This window comes from Zea mays, chromosome 6 (assembly GCF_902167145.1).
Source record: "Zea mays cultivar B73 chromosome 6, Zm-B73-REFERENCE-NAM-5.0, whole genome shotgun sequence".
In the NCBI taxonomy this organism is placed as follows: domain Eukaryota; kingdom Viridiplantae; phylum Streptophyta; class Magnoliopsida; order Poales; family Poaceae; genus Zea; species Zea mays.
The window spans coordinates 122,623,265-122,638,721 of NC_050101.1; the positions used below are offsets into that span (position 1 = coordinate 122,623,265).

The 15,457-nt window shown below is 43.1% G+C and overlaps 1 long non-coding RNA gene across 1 annotated transcript; it reads right to left on the reverse strand.

Annotated features, from left to right (window-relative positions):
• Positions 1 to 14,365: 14,365 nt before the first annotated feature.
• LOC103629920 (uncharacterized) lies at positions 14,366 to 14,909 on the reverse strand. Its single transcript, XR_554709.1, has 2 exons — positions 14,807 to 14,909; positions 14,366 to 14,710 (listed from the first exon to the last, which is right to left on the reverse strand). It is a non-coding gene; the product is annotated as an uncharacterized lncRNA (long non-coding RNA).
• Between the last annotated feature and the right edge of the window lie 548 nt (positions 14,910 to 15,457).

The following is a 15,457-nucleotide window of genomic DNA, read 5'->3' on the forward strand; positions in this document are numbered from 1 at the left end:
GTCAAGAGCATCAACCTCGCCTTCAATATGTTCCAAGGTGCTGGGCAGGTTTTCGGCTGAAGGTGAAAATTTTTCAGAACTGGCTCCAATAGAGTGAAATACGTCCTTCAGCCGCTGCACGCATCGGCTGCCGAAATTTAGACATTTCTCTTGGAGATCCTTCAATAATTTTTGCAAATTTGAATTTTTCTCGACCTCAGTCTTGAGACTTGCTTCAAGCTTCTCCTTTTCTTGCTCATATTTTTCCGACTTTTTGAGTAATTCATTCTTTAAACTGTCATTTTTGTCTTGGACCTCAGCCAAGGAGCCTTCCATAGACTGAATAATAAAGTCTTTCTTTTCTAAAGCACCTTCGTGTTCTTTAGCCATAATTTCAAGATCTTGAATGGCGAAGTCCTTCTTCTTCAGAACAGCTTCGTAGTTTTCAACTTTTTCTTCTAAATCTTTGATGATGGCTTTGTTCTTCTCCTCTTCAAGATCTTGTTGCATTTTCAGCACTTTACTTAATAATATACTCTGCCAAAACAACCTTCGTCAGAGAAAGACATAAAAAATAATAATAATAAAATAATAATAATATTTTTACCTTAAAATTCGCGTAGAGCAAGCTGCCAGCGACATGATGTCGCTGGTACCTGCAGAGGTCTGCTTCTATCTTCGGCAAGCCAACGCTTTTGGAGAGGGTTCTAACAATTTTGGCCTCGGTGCGGTTCCGAAGGCATCTTAGCTTCCCTTCATTGACCCCACCAAATAGCATAGCCCCTGATTTATATCCGCAAGATATGACATATTTTTTCAACTCTTCTTTTTCAGTGTCTGTTAACTCTTGTCCAAGCAAATCTTGAAAGTTAAAATCTCCTTCCTCCGAAATTTCATCAATCTGCTCTTTCACCTTTTCAGTTGCCGTGTTCACCGCAGCCATAACAGCTTCTTCTTCAGCCATTTTCAGGAGTATATTGTCAATAACCTCAAGTGTGGTTTCCAGGTTCGACTCTTCGGTGGTCCCGGCTTCGGCCCCGGGAGCTTCGGCTTCTGCCCCGATAGCTTCGGCTTCGCCGGTTTCAGCTTCAGTGGTTTCCACTCCGGTAGCTTCGGCTGCGGCTCCTTCGGCTTCGGCGGTCTCGGCAAAGACAATTTTTGACACCGTCGCCGGTGGTGGCGTCTGATGGATCACATCTGTCACTTGAATGATTCTCCGTTTTTTCGGCTTCGCAGGACTTTCTGCTGCCGAAGTTTTTTTGTCCTTCTGAAAAAACTTTGTCAGTTCCGGTGCCAGCGGACTTAGCTTGACAGGCAAAGATTCAGTCATTACCTTCAAAATTTCTTCTACTTCGGCAGCAGAAGGTGTCACAGACACTTCCTCATCTCGGACCAATCTCTCTGGTTCTGGAGATGCTGGCTTCAGAGATGCAGCTTTTCTCTTTCTTGGAGCAACTACTTTCAGTTCAAGCTTTTCTTTCTTGTTTTTTGGTTGATCTTCGTCGTCTTTAATTAAAGTGCTAGCCACTCGTTTTCTTTTTTGCCCTTCGGCACCCTTGTCTAGCCGCTCGTAGTCAGGGTATTCGAAGCCTATAGCATCAAGCACTCTGTTTAGCCTTCGTTTCGGCCGGGTGCCGAAGGCTGCTGTCATCAATTGATCTTCTTTTTTAGAATAATTCCCAAGAATTTCAGTACTCATTACTTCGATTGTTTCGAGCCATTCTTGGCAGGGTGCTTTAAAATACTTCTTGAACTTATAGTGGTAGGGCAGGCGGACAAGTTCCCCCTCTTTCTTCTCTCTTTCGAGCTTCGGCATAGCCCATTCCTTCATAGTTGGAAATATTTTGAACGACAGAAATTCCTGCACAAGATCTCTAGTGCCAATATGCTCAGAAATAATCCTGAATTCAGCCAACGCGATTTGAGTTGGACCTTCTGGTGTCATACTGCAGTGGGGTCTGGTCTCTCCGAAGATCAATTCAAGCGGACTCTGTACTAGCTTCTCCTTGTCATCATCAACTTTGACGTAGAACCATTCCGATTTCCAGCCTGCCGGCCACTTGCTTCGATAGCTGATCACAGGAAATTTTGTAGTCTTCCGATAGGAAAAATTATAACAACCAAAATTTTCATGTAACCCATCCTTTCTGGCCTTAGTTTGATAATGTAACTCGTGTACCCGGTAGAAACCTTCAGCAAATGGCTCCACCCCCTGGCTTCGGAGAGCCCAAATATAAACACTAAGCCTAACAATAGCATTAGGAGTTAGTTGATGAAAATAGATACCATACTTCTTTAGCACATCGGCAATCATCCTATTCAAAGGAAATCTCAAACCAGCTTTGAGGAAACTCTTGAAAATCACTATTTCATCTTTCTGTGGCTTCGGGGTAGTTTCTTCTCCACCAAAGCGAATCACCTTTTTCTCATCTTCGCTAAAGTAGCCCGACTTTACCATCTTCGGAAAATCAGCCTTGGAGATGGTTGACTTTCCAAAATCCAGGTGGCTAGGCTTGCTTGGTATTGCGATATTGTGATCATCTTCAGAATCAGTCTCTTCAGTATCTGCTTGTTCTGCTTCGGCAGCAGGGGTGTTCTCCGATGTCACCAACCCAGATCGCCTCATTGCTTCCGAGATAGAGACAGTTTCCGCAGCTTCGGCTTCGTCTCCTTAGCGCTCAGCTCTAGCAGTAGAGCGCACTCTGGCCATTTGATTTTGAATATCTTGAAAATTGCTCGGAAATTAATAACCTTTCTCTCGAAGCCCTTCTTCTGACAAAGCAGACGCTAAACTGAAGCTTCGTTTGAATGCGAAAGTCAAGCTTCGACTATGGTTAAAAATTTTGGCAGCAAAACAGTGCAATAGCAATGAATGCTGTGGTAACTTTACACCTACCCGTCTGTTTATATAGTGCTGCAAGAAAGAAGGTGAATCGTCAGGATTTTTACACCAAGCAAACAGTTGCTCGCACCCGCTGAACGGTGGGCCGCAAAAACCAGAATAGTGAACCTGCATGGTGGAACCGCTACGCGCTCGAAAACTGTATCGTTTCTCGACAACGAGCTCAGGGAAGGTGTTTTTCGGACCTTCGGCTTCCTGAAGCCTAAGAGACTTTTTTCATGGATCAAGCTCGTTACGAAAAACGATCTAGCACCGCGAAGGGGCTACTGTTGGGACCATGCTTTGTCGCCGAAGGTCCTGCAGAAAGAAACAGCTTCGGCTGAAGCTGCTCGTACGTGACGCCGAAGGCATCATTCATGAAGCTTCGGTATTATAACAGATCCGAAGATGAAGGGTCGAACCGACTTAAAGATAGAATGACCTTTTAGCCCATAGGGGTCTAAGTCATTGTTGTAAACTTTTATGAGGGGCATGATTGTAATTCCTCATAGGTTGTGTCTTGTGCCAATAAATAGTGAACAGTACTCCTTTACTGTTCATGCATTCCAATAATTACTAACGCATCATTCGGGAATCATTGTCTGTCAAGGCAAAGGTATAAATGTACCTAAAAACGTTGTATTCAAATATCTTAAATTCGTATAATAAGATATGTGAATGATGTCATTTATTTTTGATGTATTTATCTTTAATGTTTTACTTTACTGCGTATCATCTTTACAAGTTTAATTACGAAGGTGAAACCTTCGTAATATTATGCTCGTGACCTTCGTCCGAAGTTCATTAAATCCTTATGGAAATAATGCTCCGGTGGACGAAGGGCATTAATATTTAACATTTTATGTTGCCTTGTTCTTAATTCATAGCATTTGAGAACAAGTCCCCAACAGCCCTATTCACCCCCCTCTAGGCGACTTTCAGTGAGTCTACTAGAAATACATTCGATATGGAGTGCTCGTTGGTGATGGCTATCTTGCCCAAGCCTTTGACATTGCCTTGATTCCCATCTCCAAAAATAATCGTATCCTGGGAATCCTTATTCTTGACATAGGAGGTGAACATCTTCTTCTCCCCCATCATGTGGTTTGTGCATCCGCTGTCGATAATCCAGCTTGAGCCCCCGGATGCATAAACCCGCAAGGAATTTAAGCTTGGGTTTTAGGTACCCAACTCTTGTTGGGTCCTACAAGGTTAGTCACAATAACTTTTGGAACCAAAATGCATGTTTTGTCTCCCTTGCATTTGGATCCCAACTTCCTAGCAACTACCTTTACATTCTTACATGAAAGAACAAAAGCAGTGTTGCAAGCATGAAAAATGGTAGTAGGTTTATTACACATTTTCTTAGGTACACGATGCACAATGCGATTTCTCCTAGGCCTACTTCTACCATGAACAAAAGTAGAACTAGAGGCAAACATAGCATGTGAATCAAAAGCATCATGATCATAACTCCTATTATAATTAGAATGACTAGCAATTTTCCTATTATAAATGAAAGCATGATTCCTTTGAGTACTACTAGCCATAGGGGCCTTCCCTTTCTCCTTGTTGGGAATGGAAGCCCTTTGGCTTGTTAAGCTCTTGGCTTCCTTTCAAAAACCAAGCCCATCCTTAAGTGAGGGGTGTCTACCAACGGTGTAGGCATCCCTAGCAAATTTTAATTTATCAAAATCATTTTTACAAGTCTTAAGTTGAGCATTAAGACTCGCCACCTCATCATTTAGTTTAGCAATAGAATTAAGGTGTTCATCACAAGAATTAACATCAAAGTCCTTGCATCTATTGCAAATAACAACATGCTCTACACATGAACTAGATTTATTAACCTCCACACTTTGATGGAGAGGACTACTCATTTTGGAGTCATAAAATGCGTAGTCATCTATTTTCTCTCCATCCTAGCATTTGGGAAATAGTTGAAAATGGAATGCATTTTGATAGTACGGATAACCCTGTGTTTATTAATGAGCAAATTCATAAAAATACCCAAGCCACTACTGTTTTGCTAGCATCTCTGTGCAAGGATGAATACAACAAGGTTAGTGGCTTGGACAATGCAAAGCAGATCTGGGACACCCTCAAGATATCTCATGAGGGAAACGACGCCACCATGATCACCAAAATGGAGTTGGTGGAAGGCGAGCTAGGGAGATTCGCCATGATCAGGGGAGAAGAGCCAACACAAACATACAACAGGCTCAAGACCCTGGTCAACAAGATTAGAAGCTATGGAAGCACAAGATGGACGGACCACGACGTCGTCCGACTAATGCTCAGGTCCTTTACAGTTATTGACCCTCATCTTATGAACCTCATCCATGAAAATCCCAGGTACACAAAGATGATGCCCGAGGAGATACTCGGAAAATTTGTGAGCGGGCGCATGATGGTAAAGGAGGCACGACATGTGGATGATGCCTTGAACGGTCCACTGCCAATTGAGAGCACCTAGAGGGGGGTGAATAGGTGATCCTGTAAAAATCAAACACTAAGAGCCACAAAACATAGTTATAAGTGTTAATACGGCTAAGTAGCTTGAAGCGAGATCTTGCGAACACAAATAATCACAGAGAGGAGCAACACAAGAGACACGTGATTTTATCCCGTGGTTCGGCCAAGTAACACTTGCCTACTTACACGTTGTGGTGTCCCAATGGACGAGGGTTGCACTCAACCCCTTTCAAGTGATCCAATGATCAACTTGAATACCACGACTTTCTTACTTATAGTCTTCTTCCCTTTTGCGAGGAATCTCCACAAGTTAGAGCCTCTCGCCCTTATAAGATTGATCACAAAGAACGCACAAGAGTAAGGTTGGGAAGAGCAACACACACAAGACTCAAATACGCAGCACAACCACGCACACAAGTCACGACTTGAGCTCGAATATGCAACACACGGAGTTCACCACTCAAATGGAGCTTAAAACGCTAACACAAAGAATCAAATGCGTGAAGTTGGAGTCTTGGAGTCTTGGGATGCTTAGTGAATGCTTTGGTGACTCCTCCATGCGCCTAGGGGTCCCTTTTATAGCCCCAAGGCAGCTAGGAGCCGTTGGAGGCCAACTTGGAAGGCCAAACTTGCCTTCTGTCGGGTGATGCACCGGACAGTCCCTATTGTTGTCCGATGCGCGATCTCCTTCCTTTTCTGGCGCATCTGACTGTTGGTCCTCGGTATTGGTTGGCGCACCGGACACTGTCCGGTGCACACCGGAGAGTCCAGTGTGCCCAACCGACTGTTGCTGCGGGCCACACGTCACCCGCGGATTACGCGGCCAACCGTTGCGCTGGCGACCGTTGGCTCACCGGACAGTCCGGTGCACCACCGGACAGTCTGGTGAATTATAGCCACGTCGCCTTTTCCATTTCCCGAGAGCGACGAGTTCGCCGCGGACGACTCACCGGACAGTCCGGTGCACCACCGGGCAGTCCGGTGCACCACCATGCAGTCCGGTGAATTATAGTCGTACGCCGCCGTCGAGTCCCGAGAGCAGCCTTTTCACGCGGACCAGCCTGGCGCACTGGACACTATCCGGTGCACCACCGGACAGTCCGGTGTGCCAAGCCGAGCTGGAGTTGGCTGCACAGAGCCAAGTCTTTTTCTAGTTCTTTCTTCCCTATTTCTAGCACTTAGACAACATATGTTAGTACTCAAAACAATGTACTAAGTCTAGAAACGTACCTTTTGCCTTGATTTGCACTTCTCACTTTGTTTAGCACATGGGAACTTAATTAAATGTGTTGGGAACTTGATCACCAAAACATTATAGAAATAGCCCAAAGGCACATTTCCCTTTCACATGGTCTTCGTCGGCACTCTTCCTTCTATTCGTCCTTATGGGTTCATCTCCGTTTAAAGGCGTTTGGCTGTCTCCAAGTGCCCCCTTGCCCTAAGGCGAGCCTCTCCCTTTTATAGGTTAGGAGAGGGGTAGGCCAACGGTGGCTTCTCTAGGAAGAAGTCGTAAGGTAGGGGTAAAACAAATGTTTTACCCCTGATGAGACCATGTGTACATGCGGGGCTAGAGACTGCAGGACTGTCGCGTATTTATCGTCGTGGATGACGTGGGGGCGTTGGATGGTCTCAAGCGCCATTATTCGGGCTACGCTGACCCCTAGCTTCTGTAGCCTGGGGCTCAACACTGTCCATCATGTAGTGCCCTGCGAGAGGTCTACACACTCAAGCCTAGTCCAATAGGCCATAAGTGCGCCATAGGCCGAGGGGCGTGGGCCGCTAATGCGCCACAGTCTGAGGACTCGTAGGTCATGAGTGCTATGCGGTCCGAGGGGTCCATAGGTCATGATTTGGAAGCGGACCGGTGCACACGCTGCTGCTCAGTGCCAGGCATGGTTAATGCGGTCATTTATTTATGGCAAGTCAGTCCAGGGCCGGGCGTAGGATCCACTCGAGTGATTCCTTTCCAACATGCCCATCCTCCCTTGTTAGGCTCCGCCATGCTCGGTGCCAGGGCTCGGTGCCGTGGAGTTCGACCGGGGCGGGTCCTGCCAGTGTTGGCGTGCCTTCCTTTTCTAACTGACTATCAGAGCCTAGCGATCAGGGGCTCATTTCTCAGTGCGCTCATTGACCGGTGGGTCCTAGGGTCCGGGGATCATTCCCTCGACACTATCCCACCCATTTTTTCGGATCCATTTTTTATTCGAGTTGAACTCGTATTTATTTTTGTATTTGAGAAATCCAGGATTTGTCCAATATACATTAGTGCATTATTTAAAGCCTTATATCCTTATTAAGTGACAAATTATATCGATAAAAGGTCATTTTAGCCACCGACTCTCTTTAGTGGCAAGTGGACTAAAGTCTAATCAACACCGTCCATAACTATATGTATACCACTAGCAAGCAAACAACGATGAAGTGTTGCTCCTATGTACCTATTTGTTTCATGTTGTTGCCCTAGCAATTAATCACCAGTTAGCCATCAATATGATGTATGTTTGTATTAAATTATGAGTTTTCGTTTAAAATTTCTGGCCCCGCTCTTTTTCATACACTCCCTTATTCCGCTCCTATTTCTGTTCCTGGCTGTTTTAGACCCGGTTCTGTTTCTGATGATAAAATACAAAAATAGAAACAAGAGTGGCTTTATTTTTGGCTGTTTCCGTTCGTTCGTCTAAAAAAGTAATCTTAAGTAGAAAAAATCAAGAAAAAGTATGACCCAACCCAATCTGCCTTTATGTTAAGTTAAACTCAAACCAAAGATTTTGATTAAATTGTTTTTTTAACTCTAATATGATGTTTCATCCGATACATAATGCTCAACATCTTATTCTGGTCCTGGATATTAAAGTCTCTATTGAATAATACCATTAAAATAAATATTGGTTTCTTTGTGCATTCTTTCACACCTATTAATAAATGGATCTAAGCCACTTAATAGTTTTCTTCTCTACTTAGGTCCTGCGTCATCTACTGCATCTTTTGTGCGTCTGTGGTCCACTAGCCCGCATTTGCCTACCGCTGCCCAGATAACCTCGCCCTCATACCACTCCCATGTCTAGTGCTGGTATATTGGGTTGGGATTTTTAGACTATCATGAACACAATCCAAAATCAGTAGTCCAAAGCATAGCCTAACTTAAAGCGATATAGATTGGGCTAGCATGGACCAAAGATGGATCTAGGGTAAGCCTCAAATTCTGGTATGTCTAGACCCGTCATGGCTCGCACGTATAGGCTATGTTTGGGTCAGTTGGGCCCAAAAAAAGGCTATGTAAGGTTGTTTGTATTGTTTCTGTGCAATGGTGTTACCGTTGTACTATGTTGTGTGCAATGGTGATGTATATTATAGTTGTGCAATTGTAATTGTTTTATATTTTGAGATACTGTCATTTGAAATACTATTATGTTAAATGGTAATTCTTGATACCGTTTTATTGGTTTGTCTTTTCCTTGAATGCTGCCATTTAAAATATGTGGACCGGACTTGGACTGGCACGAACCGACAAAGGTCTAGCATGCTTTAAGACTGAACTGGATAACTATTTCTACTAATTGAACTAGCACGACGTGACCTGAAAATATTTTGGATCTTCTCAGCCCAAGTATATTTAGCCCGAAACACAGTAGATCTAGCCCGTGCCGGCTCGGCCCAATTTTCAGCACTACCCACCTCTCGCATCCATTCCATGTTGTGCCACAACTCCCACCGTGCCCCCCTCGGCCCTCCTCTACTTGCACATAAGAGCATCTCCAATAGGAACTCTTATAATTGAAGCCTCAAAAGCTAAATTGGACCTGATTCAAGTTAACTTGGATCAACAATTTTTTCTCAACTCCAACAGCAACTCCTAAACCCACTCTTAATCGGGAGTTGCGTCCAGCAATAGATCGAGCAATTTCTTCATGAGATTAGGCGGCACGGTTCCATCTCTGCATCATGCGTATGAAGTTTCCTCCAAGTGCCTTTAGCTTTGTGTCACAGGAGTTGCGTTTAGGTGCCTTTAGCTTTGACGCCACGAGATCCTTCAGCTTTGGGTCCTTATGCTGGTCTTTGTTCTTTGATTCTCTAAATGCCCACTTTGGCTCATGCCTAAGAATCATCGAAACATGAAAGATAAAAAATGCCTTCCCTTGTTTTTCTCGAAATTCTGCTTTCGCTTCAGCAAGCTACAAAACAATGCATAATTAACAAATGTAAGAAGCTGAATATTATGTGAATAAGTAGAAACAAAGATACAATATGTATGATTCACCTTGTCATCACTTGTCTTTCCACTTTGATTTTCCTTTCTATGGCATCATAGTATCCTTGGAAAATATTCACTTCCTTCTGAATTGCAAGCCAACGGTGTTTCAATGATGACCAATTACGATCAGACTCAAAAGTCTTGTTCTTGTTAAAGTATTTCCATATCCTTTCCCAAAATTTGCCTTCTTTTTTATCTCTTTCGGTAATAGGATCCTTGCTTACTTAAGATAGCCTGAAACCAACATTACGTCCTCCTCTTCACTATTTTTTTGGATCGACCCCTCTTAATCAGTTGTGAGTTCATATCATTCACCACTGCTACCTCAATCACTTCATTATCAACTTCTAAATTACTATCAGAGCCAAAAACATCTGCACCATCGTGGTTCAGTAAAGAAGTGAAGTACCCACCTGGGGACTCCATAGTGCTGCAAAATATCAATTCACAATAGCATTAATTATCCAGGCATTCCCTACACATGAAGGAAATTGCAAGTAATGTTCAAACAAGCAGCAGCTAAACTATACAAAGCAGTACATTGGCACTACAAACAAGACAATGCCACTAATTAGACATCCAACAACACAATCTCCAATGGCGGAGGACGCACCAAAATTAAGGTGTTGGTAATGCGACGATGAAAGAAAATTTACAGTATAGTTTAAAGCAATTCATATCTACAAAATAAGTGATAAATGTGGAAAATCACCTTCTTTTCCTATGTTTGATCAACATGCGGAGCAACAGAGTTGTAGAGCTTGGCGTAGGCACAGATGGACTGCGGTGTGGAGGCACAGATGGTGGAACACGACCAAAGCTAGCGGAGCTAGGTGCCTAGGCCTGGGCGTAGGAGGAGGCGCAACCACGCGGGGTAGAGCTCGACCAGGGGCCTTGGCCGGAGCTCGGTAGGACAGGAGCGTCGGTGGCTCGGCAATGGGCCAGAGCCCAGAGGGGGAGTGCGTACAAGCGTCGAACGGCTAGAACGGACACGAAATGGGCCATAGAGTCATGGCAGCCTGACGTAGAGCTCAGGTGGCCGTTCTCCGGCGCTGCGCCAGCGACATGGTGGCTACGACCGACGACAATGCATGAGCGGCTCGCTTGGCGGTGGTGCTCGGCAGAGGGGGAGTACAGGAGCAGACACATGAACAGACGGACATTAGTTAGGTTAGACATTAGGATTTTTTACTGTTGATCCTTTCTTATGCTAAGCTATGGTATTGCTCAAGCAACACTAAGCAATATTGGGCCCTCTGCCCCTGACAATCTCACATTATCAATATCAATGGTTCTATGCTGGCCATATGGAATGAAGCACATATACATCATCCAAACAATACCTTAATGAAAACAATATAAATCGAATTTTAAGAAATACATGCATGTAATCTGCCATCCAAGAGGGGTCACCGTTGCCTAATATAGATTTCGATCGAAGTTGAGAATGTGGGTGTGAAGGAGCACCAGCAAAGTTTGAACCTCTAGAATCTTGATGAATCACATCCAAGGCAGCATTTAACGAGGATCTACGAGAATTCCTGACCTGTAGTGGCTATTGTGCCTTCTTTTGTTCCATTGCCTCAGATCTGCAGTTCAGTGGATGGGTGCGTCGGTCATGTGGCAATGTGAAGGGAGGCGCTCCAGCGTGTGGGGAGCGCGATGCTCCGGCGGGCCAAGTCGATCGGGGGCTACAGAGGGACTACTGCCGACGTGTGTGGACCGCGTCGTGTCGGCGTTTGGGAAGGGAGTTGCGCCAACATGTGGTGTCACGGCGGTGCCTGGGAAGGGAGCCGCGTCAGCGTCTGGGAACACAGCTACGCCACCGTGTGGGATGGAGCAGCACAACCGTGTGGGAATGGAGCAGCGCTGGCGGGTGGGGGATGGGAAGATGCGCTGGGATGTGGGGAGAGAGGTGAATGGCGAGGTGGGTAGAGGCATATGTCGAGCAGGCCGTGTGAAGGAGATTTACACGCTTGAAAAATCGTTGGACGCACAGGAATAGGTCCCCTGACTAGGGTGCTATATTTAGCACCTATGACTTTAGGTGCTATGTTCATTTGATGGAAATTTATAAAATATCAAATTTGTTGGAAGCTATTTTGAGATCTTAACTCCTATATTTGAATATATGACTTGACTTAAGTCCTCTCTTGAAGATGCTCTAATGCATGATTGTAGTCATTTCCCAAAAGAGGCTGCTCTAGTCATCTACACCAAAAGCCTCAATGCAAAGGTGATATTCAACTAACATTACATTGCCCTCCAGGAGCCAAGGCAATCCTCAAGTAACGCACAAGCTGAGCAGGAACTGACAAGTTCCTAGGATTTAAAGCACCAGAAGATAAGTGTGATGGCACGTTATGAAAACATGCGGAACTCTAAGGTCCCGTTTGGTTTGAGGTGACTAAAGTTTAGTCACTTTTAATCCTTAAAGAAGTAAACATGATGACTAAAGTGGGATGACTAAACTTTAATTCTTTAGTCACCAAGAGGTAGCTAAAAGGAACTAAAATATGATTTTTACCTTATTTGTTCTCTCCACTTTCTTCTTGCAGCAAACATCCACTAATTAATAGGGGTAATACATGCATTATTCATAGCAATTAATGCTCTTTAGTCCGGTTTAGTCACTGTAATCAAACAGGGTACTTTAGCGACTAAAGTTTAGTCATTAGTGACTAAAGGAACTAAACAGAGCCTAATTCACCCTATGGAAAATGACCTTGTGAATTTTTTGCCAACTCTGAGTAGCACTACTGTACAACCAGTCCTCACATCATACAGTTCTCATAGGTCATTGATGACCTTCCTTAAGACGTTACTAGGTGAGTGCCCGTGCGTTGCAACGGAAACGTATAATACCATGGTAAATCATGTACAAATGTGTGTTATATTGTTATTTTAATCTAACTATTTCACCAGCACATTTCAATCATTAGTTCTATATATGATAGTAGAGTGTCGTGCATTGCGATAGAAATGAAATATTCATTCACAACGATTACATGAAAATGAACAATATATATATATATATAGTCATAAACCTCGCTAAAATCTTCACCAACAACCAATACTGAACCGATTTTGATGGGCTTTAGCTTCATGCATGTTCAAACACCAAAATGAGTCTTAGTAGCCCACAGTACATGCGGATAAGGCAAAAGGTTAAAAGGATTACTCCACACATATTAAATCAAATGATAAAGTGGGCCTAATAAGCCTCCACCTGTTCAAGAAGTAGAAATACAAGTACAAGAAAGACCATTCTAACTTGGAAGAAGGAAAAAAATCAGACAACTATATCAACTGAACAAAGACATCAGGCGTCACCTGGCTGCTAGAACATCATTCATGGCTTCCAGCTCCTCCGGTTGGATGGTGATGTCCACCTTATCTGACTTTTGATTCTTAAGCAGATCCACCAGCCACCAAATTTCTTTAGCATGAGATAAAAAAGATCAATTGTATCAAATATCAGGGTGGCCAGTAACTATAGTCACCCAAAAGAGCAGTAATCATGTAATCCTCACTGGTGACAAAATTTGTTATAGTTAATGGTGGGAGTAGTTCTCTTGCACTCATATGATATCTTACTATCCGAAGCCTCCATCGCAAACAACCAAGTCTGCTTGGCATCCATCGAAATGCCTAATAACATGACACCAAATCCATACTAATTAGTCACAACCAGCTAACTGCAGCAACAAAAACCTATACATCTTTTGCGTCCGTCTCACCACATCTGTTGTCCGAACATTAGTTGTGTCGTCCTACATTTTCATAACACCTATCAGAGCCATTGGTTGCTAGTCAATTGCGATGATAAGAGGAAGGTCACCTTCCCTAGTAGCATAACACAACCAAACCAAGAAGAGCGAGATGAGGCCATTAGGTACCCACAACAAAACTATGCAAGGACAGACCGCTGCGCACTGACACCGGCGCTTACTTGCAATTAGGATATTGTTTTGGTGGTACATATAAGTTTGGTCTCAAAACCTACAAGTGAGAATAGGGAATCAAGCAATCAGTCAAAAAACTTTTATGGATGGGTTACTAGGCCTATGGGATTTGTGCTACCACCTTCTGGAGCTATGCAACACATGTAACTGCATGGTCATAGTTTTTTTATGTGAACTAACTTCTAATTCACTTCAGACCAATAAATCTCATTGTGAGCTTCTGATTTTATTCTAGTATAATTCAAGGAAATGACAGCATACAATTTGATTTATTATTATGACCTGCGAATCTAACTTTTTCCAACTATTACATTAATTAGTAATATGATATTAACATTAATTGGCATTGCATTTTTCATGTTCATTCGTGGGTTTTAATATTACAATCCACTAAAAATAGACAAAATAGGCTTGTGAATCATATTAGTGGTCAATCTTTCTTTCCCAACACAAGTGCAAGGAACTTATGTGAAGGATGTTGACAGACCTGAGCATCCTCCCATTGAAGGTGACAGTTTTATCAGAGTGACCATCTATGTTGGCAACAAATGCTGCACAAACTGAACCAGCTATGTATACTGCTGCCTGAAGATAGAAGAATGCAGACATTTTTTTATACGGACGGACGGACCAGACATTGAAGATAAAAAAATTTCAAAACAAAATTTGCTACATTACTGCAATGCTGAACGTTAACTTTTTTGTAGCCACAAAGACACTTTTTGTTAAAAAATAAAGGGCATACCTTAGCATTTGGCAGTAGCAGTTGCAATGCTGAACGCATTAGTGGACACACACAAGGAGCAGCCAGAGGAGTGAAACTGATGATGACAGGATGATTGTAATTATGCCAGATCCAAATACAAGTACCTTGCCTAGGCTTCAATGACTCCCATTCAAAATATAGAGATATAATATAACCTTCGTATTCTGTGCATAGCAAAAAAATCCCAATGCATTGCGCTAACTGTGACATAAAGGTTTCTAACTATGGTGGTGCACATGATCCAATGAGCAAGTGAGAGTAAATGACTGGTGAGTGGTTGGTGTTTCAACATCAAGCAGCATGAACAGAAGGCAATGTGTCTGCCCTTCGGCCTTTGTCTCCTCCTTCAAAGCCGGAGAGTCTTACTCCCACGGATGCTGGCGCCCTCGATTCTGTGCATTAAACAATACACAATTCGTCAGATCTAGACACGACACAAGATGACCATGACAATAAGGATTCAAAGGAGGACCTGGGTGTCTAAATACCTTGGTGTATGGGAGTCAAAACAGAGGTGTACCAGCCCAATTGAATGAAAATCAGCCACCAGCCCACCAGACAATAGTTTCAGGTTCCACGTTCTTTCAGATTTTCACAATATAGATGAATTGATAATAAAGAGCAAATACATATTGTCTTGTTTAGGATCATTGGACACACTGCCGTGGAGAATACCCTGCACCCTTTGTAACCTCAGGTAAAAAAAGAAGGAAAACAAAAAACTATTAGTAATGAAAATGTGCCCACAATTATAATTTGTATGTAGCTTTTCGCAGTAACAGACAGACTCATCTAGGTATGTGCTCGTGCGTTGCGACGGTAGTAAAAAATTTTATATGAAACATTTTTCTAGCCTTTCTATCTGGAGCGTATCCAACACGTTCCATTTCTCTGTATACCTCAGATACATACTCGAGCCAAGAGCAGAATTATTTCAATGCTTTTAGATTAATCAGGTACATACAATAAAATCAGTTACTTTTATATTCGACCTTCCTAATAAAAAACAACTAAAATTTGAAACCTATATTCATGAGCTAAAAACAAGACCTTCCATAATCATAACCAACAGCTAATATTCTGTGCAGATTTTATACAAGAGACACCCATGAGCCTGTAAAAAATCACAAAACACTAAC